Below are 13,812 nucleotides of genomic sequence, written 5' to 3' on the forward strand. Positions count from 1 at the left end.
CTAGAGCCTGCGAGCCACAACTACTGAGCCTGTGTGCCACAACTACTGAAGCCCGCGTGCCTAGAGCCCATGCTCCACAACAAGAGAAGCCACCACAATGAGAAGCCCACGCATCACAATGAAGAGTAGCCCCCGCTCGCTGCAACTAGAGAAAGCCCGTGGGCAGCAACGAAGACCCAACGCAGCCATAAATAAATAAAAAAAAAAGAAAATCATATAGTATTTATAGATGAAATGATAAACCTGGGGTTTACCTCAAAATAATCAGGGCAGGGAGGAAATTTGGGTGGAGCCAGGATCGGCCCAGTGTAATTGCTGGAGCCTCATGATGGAGTACCTGCAGGAGGGTTAAACTCTTCTGTCTACTATTTCATGACTGACATTTTCCTTAAAAGGAAAGATATTACTACGCAAAATTTATAAAACTATCTTCTACATGTAAGCAATGCCAATATCACACCACCTCCCACTTGGCTGTATGTCATACCCAGGACAGAGTTTTTTGAACACCGAACAGTGATACTTAACACCCCTGGCCTCCTCACAGGCCCTGGGCTAAATCCTTCACATGCAGGATCATCGAGCGACACCACCACAGCCTTAGGAGTTCCGTCTGATGGTCAGCTCCACCTTACAGACATGGAAACTGGGGCTCAAAGAGGTGAAGGAATCTGCCTGAGGTCACACAGCTAAAAAGTGGCAGAGCTGGGCTTCCCTGGTGGCACAGTGGTTGAGAGTCTGCCTGCCGACGCAGGGGACACGGGTTCGTGCCCCGGTCCGGGAAGATCCCACATGCCGCGGAGCAGCTGGGCCCTTGAGCCATGGCCACTGAGCCTAAGCGTCCGCCTGTGCTCCGCAACGGGAGAGGCCACAACAGTGAGAGGCCCGCGTACCGCAAAAAAAAAAAAAAAAAAAAAAGTGACAGAGCTGGGATCCGAACCCAGGTCTGATTCGAAGCCTGTGCTTTTCTGTCTCCTACACAAGCTTGATGGGCTTGTCAGAAGCTCAGTGGAGTATTTGCAATCAATGAACCTACCCTTTAAGGCACCTAGCACAGTGACCGGCACATAATAAACATTCAAAATGGGACCCAAATCAGATGAAGTGAACTATAACTCCACACTGCGATGAGAACAAACCTCACAAACACTTGTGTGAAAGAAGGCAAACCCAAGAAGGACATACTGTGTGATTCTGTTTGCAGGCAGGACGTGAAGATGCTGCGAGCTCAGTTCCAGACCATCTCAATAAAGCAAATATCACAATAAAGCAAGTCACATGGATATCTTGGTTTCCCAGTGCTTATAAAGGTTATGTTTACACTATGCTGTCATCTATTAAGTGTACAATAGCATTATGTCGACTGTCCAATTATATCAACATACGCACCTTAATTAAAAATACTTGATTGCGAAAAAATGCTAACCATCATCTGAGCCTTCAGCGAGTCATAGTAGCAACAACAAAACCACTGATCACAGGTCACCATAACAAATACTGTAATGAAAAAGCCTTAAATATAGCAAGAATTACCAAAATGTGTCACAGAGACACAAAGTGAGCAAATGCTGTTGGAAAAATGGCACTGATAGACTTGCTCGACACAGATTTGCCATAAGCCTTTAATTTGTAAAAAAAAAAAAAAAAAAAAAACAAAACACAGTATCTGTGAAGGGCAATAACATGAGGTGTGCCTGTATATGAGGTTCAAAACCAGGCAAATCTAACCTAAGGTGGTAGATGTCAGATGTTGTAACTGGAAGTGTAGGACGTGATGGGGGTGTGTGGGGTTGATGTTCTGTTTCTTGATCTGAGTGCCAGTTACATGGGTGTGCCCACTTTGTGGAAATTCACCGGGCTGCATACCCACAGGGAGGTGTACTGTTCTGATATAAAGTACACTTCAATGAAAAAAAATTTTTTTTCTTTTTATCTTTAATTACGGTAAAATACACATAATAAAATTCACCACCTTAAGCACTTAATTGTGCAGTTCGGTAGTATAAGTACAATCAACGAAAAGTTTTTGAATGGTAGCCGAGTATACTCAGGAGGGTGGGGAGACATGTTTTATTTGTTTAGGGCAGCATGACAGCTAAGTGGGCTCTTTCTAATTACGATGTTGCTGAGTTGCCTTACAAATCAGAAAAAAAAGCAAAAACTACAACAGAAAAATAAAAGGACAGAGGAATCCCCACTGCCACGAACCCTGCCTAATCTAGGACTCAAAAATGCAAAGAAGATCAAGCACAAAGATTCAGTCTCTGTCCAGAAAAAGGAGAGAGGCTGGGTTGCTTCTCATGTCTTTGAAGCCTGACAGTCACGATGTGTGAAATCTGTTTTGGTCAAAAGAAAGAAGGAAAAGGGAAGAGGAGCTTGGCTTCACCCTAGAATGGCATTTTTCAGAGTGTGTTCCTTGGAACCCTAATCCCTCAAAATATTTGGGGTGGGGTGGGGCAGGATTCAGAGAGGTTGAGACACTCTTCAGAAATCAATTCTGGGGACTTCCCTGGTGGTCCAGTGGTTAAGACTCTGTGCTTCCAATGCAGGGGACGTGGGTTTGATCCCTGGTCAGGGAACTAAGATCCCACATGCCTTGAGGCACGGCCAAAAAAAAGAGAAAGAAATCGATTCTGTGGTCAAATCCATTTGAAAAGCGCTACACATCTACCCACCCCATCATTAAGAGGGAGAACTCCCATCGGGATATCCGAGGTCCTGACATCTGAAAGCTATTTCACTCCTTTGAGCCCATGGCTCTCAAAAACATTTAGCCACAGACCTCTTTTCCCACCAAACACTGATTAAATCCCATAGATTTGTCCTTGAGAAAATGTGGTGAGCCTAGCAAATTAATATTATTAATATTAGTAATCATAGCTGCTGCTCTATCTTATTGAATGCCAGCTATTAACTCATTTAATCCCCTCGAAAAGGCTACGAGAAGCACCATTACCTCTGGTTTACAGATGAGGAAACTGAGGCACAGAGAGGTTAAGTAACTTGCCCATCATGGCACAGCTAGTTATGGTGGAATCTGAATAAAGATATACTTTCAAAGTGATCTTTTCTGCTTTGTCTACCTTCTTTGAAATAGGGAGAGAACTTGAGGACTGAAAGAAATACAGACACACACGGGACACACCCCGCATCGGTCTGCGGCAACTTGAAGTCTCCAGATAACTTGGTTTTATTGCCGCAAGGACTTGCCTCAGCGTGCACCCAGAGCCTTGAGTTTTTAAAATTTGGGGTAGTGGACAATCAGGCAAAAAGTGTCAGGTCAGACATTAGGTGAGGCACAGGGGGGAACGCAAAGCAGTTTGCAAGACGGCAGCAGTGATCAGAGAGCACAATTCTCCATGCACTGAATGGAAGGAAAACTTGGTCTGCACCTCCCTGCTGCTAGAGCAGGGTTTCTCTCAACTTCGGCATGCTGACATTTGGGGCTGTTGACATTTGGGGCTGGATAATTCTTTGTTGGTGGGATGAATGGTGGGCAGAAGCCATGTAGCAGAGGGGGAGTGGTGGGCAGGCCGAGAGTGGGGGCGGGGAGGGGGACTGTCGTGTGTAGTTTAAGGCCATTAGTAGCATCTCTGGTCTCTACCCAATAGATGCTAGTAGCACACCCTCCCCACCCCAGTCATGACAAGCAAAAATGTCTCCAGATATTGCCACATGTCCCCTGGGGGAAAAAATTGTCCCAACCAACCTGGAATGCCAAGTGTAGAAGGTCACATGGGTGGAGTGTGGGCACATGAGAGCAGAAAAGAGACAGACACCCAGACAGCCGAACCTCAAGGAGACTCCCCACCGACCTGGTTTCTTCCTCTCAAGCCTTCCTCCCCCACCACCCCCCGTCCAATGTCCTGCATCAGCTCTGAGAGCTGAAAGGACACCTTCAGGATCATTATACAGGACTGACGGATACTACCTACAGTTCATGATCAATGGCCTTAGCAACGCCTGACACTGCCGAGTGCGTCGGCTCCATACACAGTCCTGTATTCCTCACCAACGACACCCAGCTTCGTTCCTTGAGCGCAGACAAGCTGTTCGTTAGCCTCTGTAAGACCACAGGGTTACAAGTCCCCGTTCTGCGCCGAACCTGCTGGGTGAATCTGGGCAAGTTACTCTCCCTCTCTGGGCCTTGTGCTTTTCATTTGGGGACAGAAATGTGGAGGGCTGGCTAGCTGTAACATTTTTGTGTGTGTGTGTGTGTGTGTGGTACGCGGGCCTCTCACTGTTGTGGCCTCTCCCGTCGCGGAGCACAGGCTCCGGACGCACAGGCTCTGCGGCCATGGCTCATGGGCCCAGCCGCTCCGCGGCACGTGGGATCTTCCTGGACCGGGGCACGAACCCGTGTCCCCTGCATCGGCAGGCGGACTCTCAACCACTGCGCCACCAGGGAAGCCCCTAGCTGTAACATTTTATGATAACTGTGATTCCAGATCAAAGTGTTGAAGTTGAACCAACTGAGAATGTTTAACTATTTTAGCTTGTTTTAGCGTCGGTTTTATTTTCCCCAGGGGAACTCAGGGGTAAAAGATCTTGCCCCTTCTGCTTCTGTATTAAAGGAAAATGAATAAAATACCCCAGAGCCCAAACAGTAACAGGATTTGCACATCATCAGGCCTAGTTAACAGCTTCCCTCAGTATTTTACTGCCAAGATTTTAGACCAGAGACACCAACCCAAATGTCCCTGGGGTCAGGTGAGCAATGCAAGGTGACCCAGGCTGGAGGTGGCTGGACAGAGCCCTCTGGTCCTGCCCAAAGAGCGTGGCAGCTTCTCAACTCCCGTTGGGGTGAGTGAGAATGTGGGCCCTGCATTGCCAGATTTCCAACAGACCCCGAAGTCTGCATTTAGGAATGAAATACCCACCCCTAAAGTTAAATCACTGCACATTTTGAATGCCATGCAGGCAAAATGAAAACCCTCTGGGCTTGATCTAGAACACGAACCACCAGCTGGCGGGACCTCTGCAGAGGAGCAACTATTTCAAGGTCTGGCCCAGGTGTGGGAGGAGCCAAAGTGGAGAGGGAAGCAGGGAGGGGGTGGGCCCCCCAGATGCACCGGATCTCCAAGCCCCAAACTGTCCCCACGAGTAATCGGGACTCTAAATCTGTCATTAATAATAGGCACAATTATCACTGTGCTCTTTCTATTCATGGGATATCGGGCCAGGCAATCTATTATATACACCATCTTGCTATGTCTCCTAAGCGTCCAGCAAGGTGGGCATTATTTATTATTCCTATAAGGCTATGGAGGTCCTGGAAGGTAAGTGAAAGTAAAGTCTTTTGCTTGTAAAAGTTGGAGCCAAGATCTGAACCCAGATCTGACACCTGATCTACTCTTAGCAAAAAGTCTCTTCCTTGCTTGAACTTCCTTGCATGGACTGGTCCCCGTGCCACTCCCCCACCAGCTGCACCCGCTTCTGATATCTGCCTAGCTCATTAGAATACTGTTTTTAAAGTACCTCCAGAAGGAAGTTCTTATAATCAGTAAAGCTAAATTATTTTTACCTCCCCAAGAGAACTTGGTTAGCAAGAGGTCTGGTGGTTCTCACGGAGGATGCTTTGAGGATTAGAGAGAACTAGCCATTTCTGGCCCTAAAAGCCCTACTGTGTCTTGTGTCTTGCAACTCTGGCTTATCACAACTTAAAAGAAATGTAGTCTCCTATATGCCCATTTGAAGTTTAAATTTACAATGTCTTTAGAGGACTGTTTAGCAATATCTATCTATTTTCAATGTGCATGCTCTGTAACTTAGCAAATCACATTGCTGGGAATTTATCCTACAGATAACTCATGTAATTAGACATAAATAGATACACAAAGATTGTCCCTGAAGTCCTGTTTATATGGTGGAGTGAAGCTGGTATGTTTCAATAAGAGGTTGTTTCAGTAAGATGCTATCCTTCCACATAATAGAATATTATGCAGATGATAAAAAGAAACATCACAATGTGCTGATATAGAAAGATGAAGATATGTAATCAAGTGAAAAAAAACACCTAATTTACAATGCCAATATTCGTGCAAAAGAGGAAGATTTGACATAGAAAAGTTTTGGAAAGATGTGCAAGAATACATTAACCATGTTTATATCAATATCCAAAGATGGGGAAGAGCGGAGAGGTGGGGAAGGAGAAAGAGGGTCAGGAATTCTACCTGGAGACCAGGGAATGGCTATAATGACCCACAGGGGTCTCAGACACTGGCCCCTTCTGTGATTCTGTATCGTTTGCTGCATGCTTCACCAGCAGAGGGAAGGAAGTTCAAGCCTGCATGGGTGAGCAGGAGGTGAGCACTATGGTCCTTTCTCAGGGACTTGGATGAGGGCTGTTCCTCCTTAACCCCCAAATCACTGATCCAACTCAGAGACACCCAACTTCCCCCTGCAGGAACAACGGGCAGCGCTAGCTTCTTCCTCCATCATCTGATCCCTTACAAAAGTTTCTTCAAAGGCAACTATTCAAAACAGAACAAAACAAAAATTTCCTTCAAATTCCGACTTGGCCTTTTCCAAACTCAGCCTTTCCCCCATGGTGTGGCCATAGTTAACTGTGTTTAAAGGTCAGGGGTAGAGGGAAGAGACCCCTGGTAGCAAAAGAGTCACCGTGGAAGCCAGACAGGCTCCTCCCACTCACAGGTGAGCTCTTAAAGGATGCCCTCGAGACCCTAAATGAATTAAAAAAGGGCCAATAAACCTCGTATCAGTCATGTTCCTGACACAGGTGAGGAAGTGGGTCTATGTTCGAGTGGAAGAAGAATAGGAACTGAGTTTATGAAAAGACATTACACAAAAAGAAAATTAAGGGCAAGTTTCTCTTTTACGGAAAGACTATACCATAGGGTTCCTGGTTCTGCCAAGTACCAGATGGGTTACACTGAGCAAGATCCTTAAGGTCTCTGGTCATGTATGTTATAAATAACCATCCACAGAAGTTCACCAGGGGCCAGACACTGCTAAATCCTTCATATGCATGATCCCCTTGAATCCTCCCAAAAGGGCAATCCCTTAGGCTCTGCAGTTAGAAAGAGCTAGGTCTATAGAATCTTGTCTTCCTCATTGGCTAGTCGAGCTATCTTGAGCAAGTTATTCAGACTCCACATTTGTAAAACAGGGCCAATAATAATAGCATCCATTCCAAAGGGCTGTTGTAAAGACTTAGAAACATGATGCCTGTAAAGGATTCAGTGTGTTGTCCAGCAAAAGTGATCAACTAACATTAGCTATTCTCACGAGCCCCATTTTATAGATGGGAAAACTGAGGTTTGGGAAGGTCAACCTGCATGATTTCTAAATTTGCTTGTGATGTTCTCGGATTCCAGTGGACTTAAAATTGGATGTGGTTTTCCAGAAAAATCTAATGTGTACCCAATTTTAGAAGTACATGGTTGTGCCTAACAGCATAAAATCCACCTGTTTGGATTCAATACACCGAGGAAAGGAGAAGACAACTTTCCCACCCCAAAAATAAAACTTCCAAATAAGAGAGAGTAGGGAAAGGTAATCCCCCTTTCCTCCCAAATGTTTTCTCCTCTGGACTCCCCCACTTGTTCCCAAAGGGGAAGGACAAGGGCAAAGAAATCTCCAGAGGCATGACCAACAAAGCTGCAATACAAGGCTAATTTGTGAGGGGGCCCGAGGATGGCCTCATGGAAAACGCTACCATAAATGGGCATGTTTGCCTCAATCTCAGCCCTCACACAGAAAAGTAAGGATAACAAATCCATAACAAATACCTTGTACGGAATAACACGTCTAATTCAGACATGATAATAAGATACACAGTGTTTACGAGCCCTAGAAGCTTCTCGAGGAAGGCCCGGCTAGTTCACGTTTTGGACTCTTGGGATGGCAGCCCACCTAATCTAGTCATCGGGCCAACTAGATGACCCCGCCACAGGGGACAAACAGTGCATTTTATTTTAAATTTGCAAAAAGTCAGTTTATGTTTTCTTCAAAGAGATGATAAGCACTTGCCTTACTGGACACATCTGGTCCCATCAGAAACCTGATTCCAACAGAGTTTTTGTTCATGGTAAAGAAAAAAGATGGCGGGGTCAGGGGTATAGAATTAGCATCAGACAGACACAGGAATGGGATCCACCACTTGTTAGCTGTGAGACACTGGGCAAATTACTTAACCTCTCTGAGCCTCAGCTACCTTGTATACTAAACAGGCATCATGATGACTCCCTTAAAAGGTTGTTGCAATGATTAAATGAGATCAATTAAGTCAAACGGTGCTACAGTGCATGGCACGTAAGTGCTCTGTCAATGGTAGTTTATCTCAATGCGAAAGCACCAAGGAAAGACTGCATTTCCTTCCATGGATCTTCAATATCCTATTTCACACACTGCTATCTAACGACTTTCAGTTCTGCTTCTTTAAGCTCCTTCTCTGTATAAAATGGCCACTTTGCAATTTAATCTATCTATTCTTAATACTGTAGTAAATGCTCCCTTTCTTGGGGTTTCTAAATATTTACTTTTACTTCTTGATAAGTATGGCTTTGAATGGTGCCTTTCCTCAAGCAGCCAAATCCCCACCAGCTCTCAGTGCAGAGAGAGAACATACAACAGGCAGTAGCCACTTTCTCTCACTTTGCCCACTTAGTAGGACATGAGAGTAACATGTGTACTGGATGCTCTGCAGGAAATCCCAGCCCAATCTTTGCTAATGCACCTGCAGACTTTGTAAGAAAATGTGGACTCTGGCACCCTTCTGAGTATTTGAGGCCCTTGTGGTCAACCTGGATGAGATTTTTAAAAATCTGGGGGGGGGGGTGTCTGGAAGAAAATCAAGCTGTAATAAATAAACTGGATCATAACCAGCTTATCACCCAAGGATTATCAGCAGGCATCCTCTAGAGTGAGGAAAAAACACTCCCCTTTCTGCCCATGTGTTTTTAACTGATATAATTAACAGAACTAAGCAAGCTCCACTGGAAGCCATACTTTGCCTGCCTATGTGATAGGAAGTAACTTTTCAGTGAAGCTCAGCTGCACCCTTTTTGTGGCCAGAATAAAAGAAGCCTGGCTGTTCAAGCCAGACCTCTGTGATTTCTAAGGGAGCACATCTCTCAGATTTGCCTCATAACAAGAATCATCTGGGACTCATATATATAGGGAACAGTTTTTCTGAAGATTCTAGTGTAACCGAAGCTGGGCCCGGGCATTATTTTTAATAAGTACCCCCAAGGTGGTACTTATCATTGGTTACCTTGGGAGATGCTGGTTTGGGGGAAATCTAGGATGATGGGGCAGAGAGAAATGAAAATTGTGAACCCCCAGCCCCATAGTCCTTAAGAAGAGGTCAACAGATGCTCCTCACTGCTCCCCAGCCCCTGTAGGATGTCTTCTAGGATCCTTAAACCCTCTACTCAATTTCCCTTCCCCCACCAGGACCACATACTTACAGATCTCCAACTTGGGGGAGAGCGGAGAAGAAACTGGATGGAGAGCTCCTATCTGGCACACCTCCCAGGCAAGGGCGTCCAAACCTTCTCGCTCGCCTGGGACGCCTCTCTTTATAGACACGGAGCTGCCCGCGGGAGGGAAAGGGGAGGCGGTGGAGGGGGCGGAGTGGGTGTGAGTCTCGCGCTGCTCCCTCCGCAGCGCCACCTGCAGGGTCCGAAAAGCGCGGCTTTGGTCCAGGTCTCGCGCGCACCTGTCGCGGCGCCCGTAGAGGGGCGCACCCAGGCGGCGGCGCAGGGGGGAGCGGGGGGCCGCAGGGCTCCCGGGAAAGGCGCAGTGGGCAGAAGCGTTCGGGGCCAGTGTCTGACCCGGGTTCTGGGACAGTCACCGAGACTCCGGGTCCCTAAAGAAAGGGGTTGAGCGGCCGGCGTCTATAGGGGATGCTTGAGAATTTCTCCCTTGAGTCAGCTCTAGCCTCACGGGCTTTAACCGCTTCCTCCGCGTGGCGGGAACTGTGGGGGGCCCGAGTTGACACCTCCTCTCCCCGCTCGCCATTTTTCTTCGTCCCCCACTACCTGGAAAGGGCCTGGCCGTGCTGCGTGAAGGGTGGGGAAAGGGGATTTTTTGAACTTTGCAAAGTACAAGGCAAGACCCCCCAACTCTGCTGGGAATTGTGCAGAAAGGGGAAGTTTTTACTTTTCCCAACTTGGCATCCCCACCTCCACCCACAAGCAAAAAAAAAAAAGAGGCCCAATTGTTGTGACTTCAGGTCCTGGTGTGCCATTCGCTGGCTGTGTGACCTCAGGCAAGTCATTTCCCTTCTCTGAGCCTCAGTGTCCGAAGCTGAAAAGTGTGTGTGTGTGTGTGTGTGTGTGTGTGTGTGTGTGTTTGTGTATAATTACGTAATTTGCAAGGTGCATGTCAGGATCCAAACAGAATGTGGGTGCCAGGCGCTCTTGAAAGTTCTCTTCACCTGCTCCTCCCCGCCCGAAGAAATTCTTGAAAATGAAGCTGCCTGAAAGTTTTCTCTCTCTCCCTCCCTCTTAGTACCACTCCCTTACCCCGTGTCCGCCCCACCCCCTCCTGTGTGTCTGACACCGTGTCTCTCCATCACCGTTTCTGTCTTGTTCTGCCTTTTTTCTCTCTCTATGTCTCCGTCACTCTGCCCACCGCTCTCTCCTTCTGTCCCTCTGTCTCACTCTGTCTCTGGTCTCTGTGTCTCTGGCTCCAGATCTCCCTCCCTCTCTCGCTCTCTCTCCATCTCTCTCCACTCTGTCATATGCACGCACACAGGCCATAAAAGGAAGCCGCGGCGGTGGGCTGGCCCCGCGCCAGGCCGGGGACCTGCGGGCAGCCGGTCGCCCCGCTCCCCGCCTGGCCCGGCTCCGAGGTTCCCGGCCGGTCCTCCCTACCCGGGCGGGCGGGAGACAACCCAAAAAGGGCAGGCTCAGGCTCCTTCCTGCAGGAATTCCCAGCGCCGCATACCAGCCCGGGGCTGCCGCTCCCCCTGACTAAATATGGTGCCGAGCGGCCTCCCGGCGCCCCGCGGAGGTTGAGGGGGTGGCATCCGAGACCAGCGGGGTGGGAAGGGGACCCTTCTGCTCCCGGCAGAGCCAGAAGGGGGCAGCCCCCAGTCCCCCGTGGGTCCCAGCTGCTTCCAGCCAGAGGGTTTACAGACAGGGTTAAAGATGTTGGAAGACCCTTACCAGGCTCTGTGCTTGGCACTCGCCCCAGTCTTATCCAACAAACCCTCCCCCAGCCACGAGGCCGGGTGATGGTGGGGGCCTTTATTAATACCCCCATTTTGCAGGTGAGAAAACTGAGGCCCTGGAGGAGTGAAGGGATTTGCCTGAGCCCTTACTGGGTCCAGAGCCCACTGTTGCCATGATTCACTTCCAAGAGAGACTTTAAGGGGAAATGCCCAGGACAATTAGCCTTGAGGCTAAAGACTCCTCTCTGAGGTTAGATAACTAAGTTTGAATCTGCCAGTGCCATTTTCTAGCTATTTGGCCCTGTGCCTCAGTTTCCCTACCTGTAAAATGGGAGGAACATCAGTCACTTCTTCACTTCCCAGCTGTTTGTAAACAGTCCTTGAGATGATCCATGTAAAATGAACATAGTACACTGCTTCATGTTAGCTGCTATTATTCAAAACAAACATGAAACCAAGCAGAGTTGCACCAGGCCTGGGGGACGTCATAATGGTGAGGGCCTGTCCTGCCCTCTGTTTCCTGCAGGCTACCAGTCTCCTCTGTAGAGTTCTGCATCTCAGACCCTCTCGGTCCCTTCATCCCTCCAACATCTTGTCTGCTTTTCACCCCTGAAAACACGCAGGCCCAGCTCTCTACCCAACAATGGGCCTAAGTCAGAGAGTCAAAAACAGCCAACATTCAGTTGGCTGGGACGTTAGGGGTTAAGTTCTTCAGAAAGTGATGAATGCACTGCTTCCCCACGTGCCTTTTAATGTCTGCACTGTAAAAGGAGTGGAAATCCTCTCTGCGTTAGTACAGAGCTGATGTGGAGCAGAGAATAGGAAGGGGGAAAAACTGAAGTTGATCATCCCCTTCCCATCCTGGAAAGATAACCCAGAGCAGGCCATCAGTCTTAACTTGCTGGCCTCGGAGTAAAAACAGGCACTTTTCTGGAGGCGTTAACGATATTCCAAAGGGGTGCATTTGATTCTTTAAAGAATTTGGTAACTTTTAAAAGAAAATAATTATAATAAATTATCAATAAATGAAGGCTTTATAACAGACACTGAATTGTACTACATTATCGAACCTAATCCTTATAACAACCCTATAAAGTACTTAAACTTTTTTTTCCCATTTTGCTGTGGAGAAACCAGGTTCGGTGAGTGAAATAATCAGCCAATTTAGCACAGCTAGTTAATGGTAGAGCAGGGATCCCAACCCTGCCTTTGTGATGGAGTCTAGGGTAAGTAGGTGAGAACTCTGAGGTTTTTAACTCATGATCTGCTAAGCACCAGCCAGGCAGCCACAGGATTGTCAGTGAACCTCTCTGAGCCTGTGTTTTCTCAAAGCACAGATGGTCAGAATCTTTGCCTCAACATGGAAAGTGTTTCATACCCTTCTGGTATACTCTAGAAGTACTTAGGGACAGTGTGTGCACATAATAGTCATTCAATAAATATCTGTCCAATGCAGAAGCTCAGATGTTTGAATCTTCAAAATCAGATGCCTCCATTTTATTTCTCATGGCTCAAAAAGCCAGTTAAAGATAGAGGGGGAAAGTTACCTTCAAAAAACATTACTGTGGGGCTTCCCTGGTGGCGCAGTGGTTGAGAGTCCGCTTGCTGATGCAGGGGACACGGGTTCGTGCCCTGGTCTGCGAAGATCCCACATGCCGCGGAGCGGCTAGGCCCGTGAGCCATGGCCGCTGAGCCTGCGCGTCCGGAGCCTGTGCTCCGCAACGGGAGAGGCCACGACAGTGAGAGGCCCGCGTACCACAAAAAAAAAAAAACAAAAAAAACAAAAAAACATTACTGTGACTGTCAAGTAAGTTTCCCTGGCATGTCTTCTGTGAGGCGCTGGGTACTGGGAGTTTCCATGAACTCATGGAACAAGATAGCAGTGGGGAAATTCCACTCTCAGCGTCTTTTTTTTTTTTTTTTAATCAAATAGCTTTGATTTTGCTACTAGGTTCAAAAACTTCCAAAGTATGATTCCCTCCAGTTTCTAATAACATCAAAAACTGGGGGGCTTCCCTGGTGGCGCAGTGGTTGAGAGTCTGCCTGCCGATGCAGGGGACACGGGTTCGTGCCCCAGTCCGGGAAGATCCCACATGCCGCGGAGTGGCTAGGCCCATGAGCCATGCCCGCTGAGCCTGCATGTCCGAAGCCTGTGCTCCGCAACGGGAGAGGCCACAGCAGTGAGAGGCCCGCATACTGCAAAAAAAAAAAAAACTGGGTCCAAGCATGGCTTGTCCTTCACAATTATTTAAAAGTGCATCAGCACTCGAGTCATCCAGCTCAAGATCTGCACAGGACTCTGCCTCCTTGCGAATAAAGGGCCATCTTTCCCGACCACAAGCACGGTTCCGCTCCAACTCTCCTGTGCAGAAGCACTTGGTTTCACTCATCATGGCCCCCACGTTTCTCCAGGCTCAAGACCGAATCACACAGTAACTTGCAGTGCTCTTTCCTTTATCACCAGTTTCCAGCTCCGGTGTCTTGGTAACTCCGGATTCTCTATCAGGAAAGTCCTAAAATTCTCAATAAAAATAGTTTTATAGTTTCTTACAGAAGTAAACATATTCTTACCATATGACCCAGCAAGTCACACTCCTTGGGATTTACTCAAATGAGCTGAAAACCTATGTCTGTACTAAAACCTGTACACAGTTATTTAGAGCAGCTTTCTT

General features: G+C 47.6%; 1 protein-coding gene across 2 annotated transcripts in view; it reads right to left on the reverse strand.

Annotated features, from left to right (window-relative positions):
• Positions 1-9,604, reverse strand: part of MYH11 (myosin heavy chain 11) — a 123,626-nt gene extending 114,022 nt beyond the window's left edge. For both annotated transcript variants that reach the window (XM_079946589.1, XM_079946590.1), the window contains exon 1: positions 9,432-9,604. The gene's annotated coding sequence lies outside the window, so the exon portion shown is untranslated. The remainder of the gene's footprint in view (positions 1-9,431) is intronic.
• Positions 9,605-13,812: the final 4,208 nt, after the last annotated feature.

Source organism: Stenella coeruleoalba (assembly GCF_951394435.1).
Source record: "Stenella coeruleoalba genome assembly, chromosome: 15".
Classification (NCBI taxonomy): Eukaryota; Metazoa; Chordata; class Mammalia; order Artiodactyla; family Delphinidae; genus Stenella; species Stenella coeruleoalba.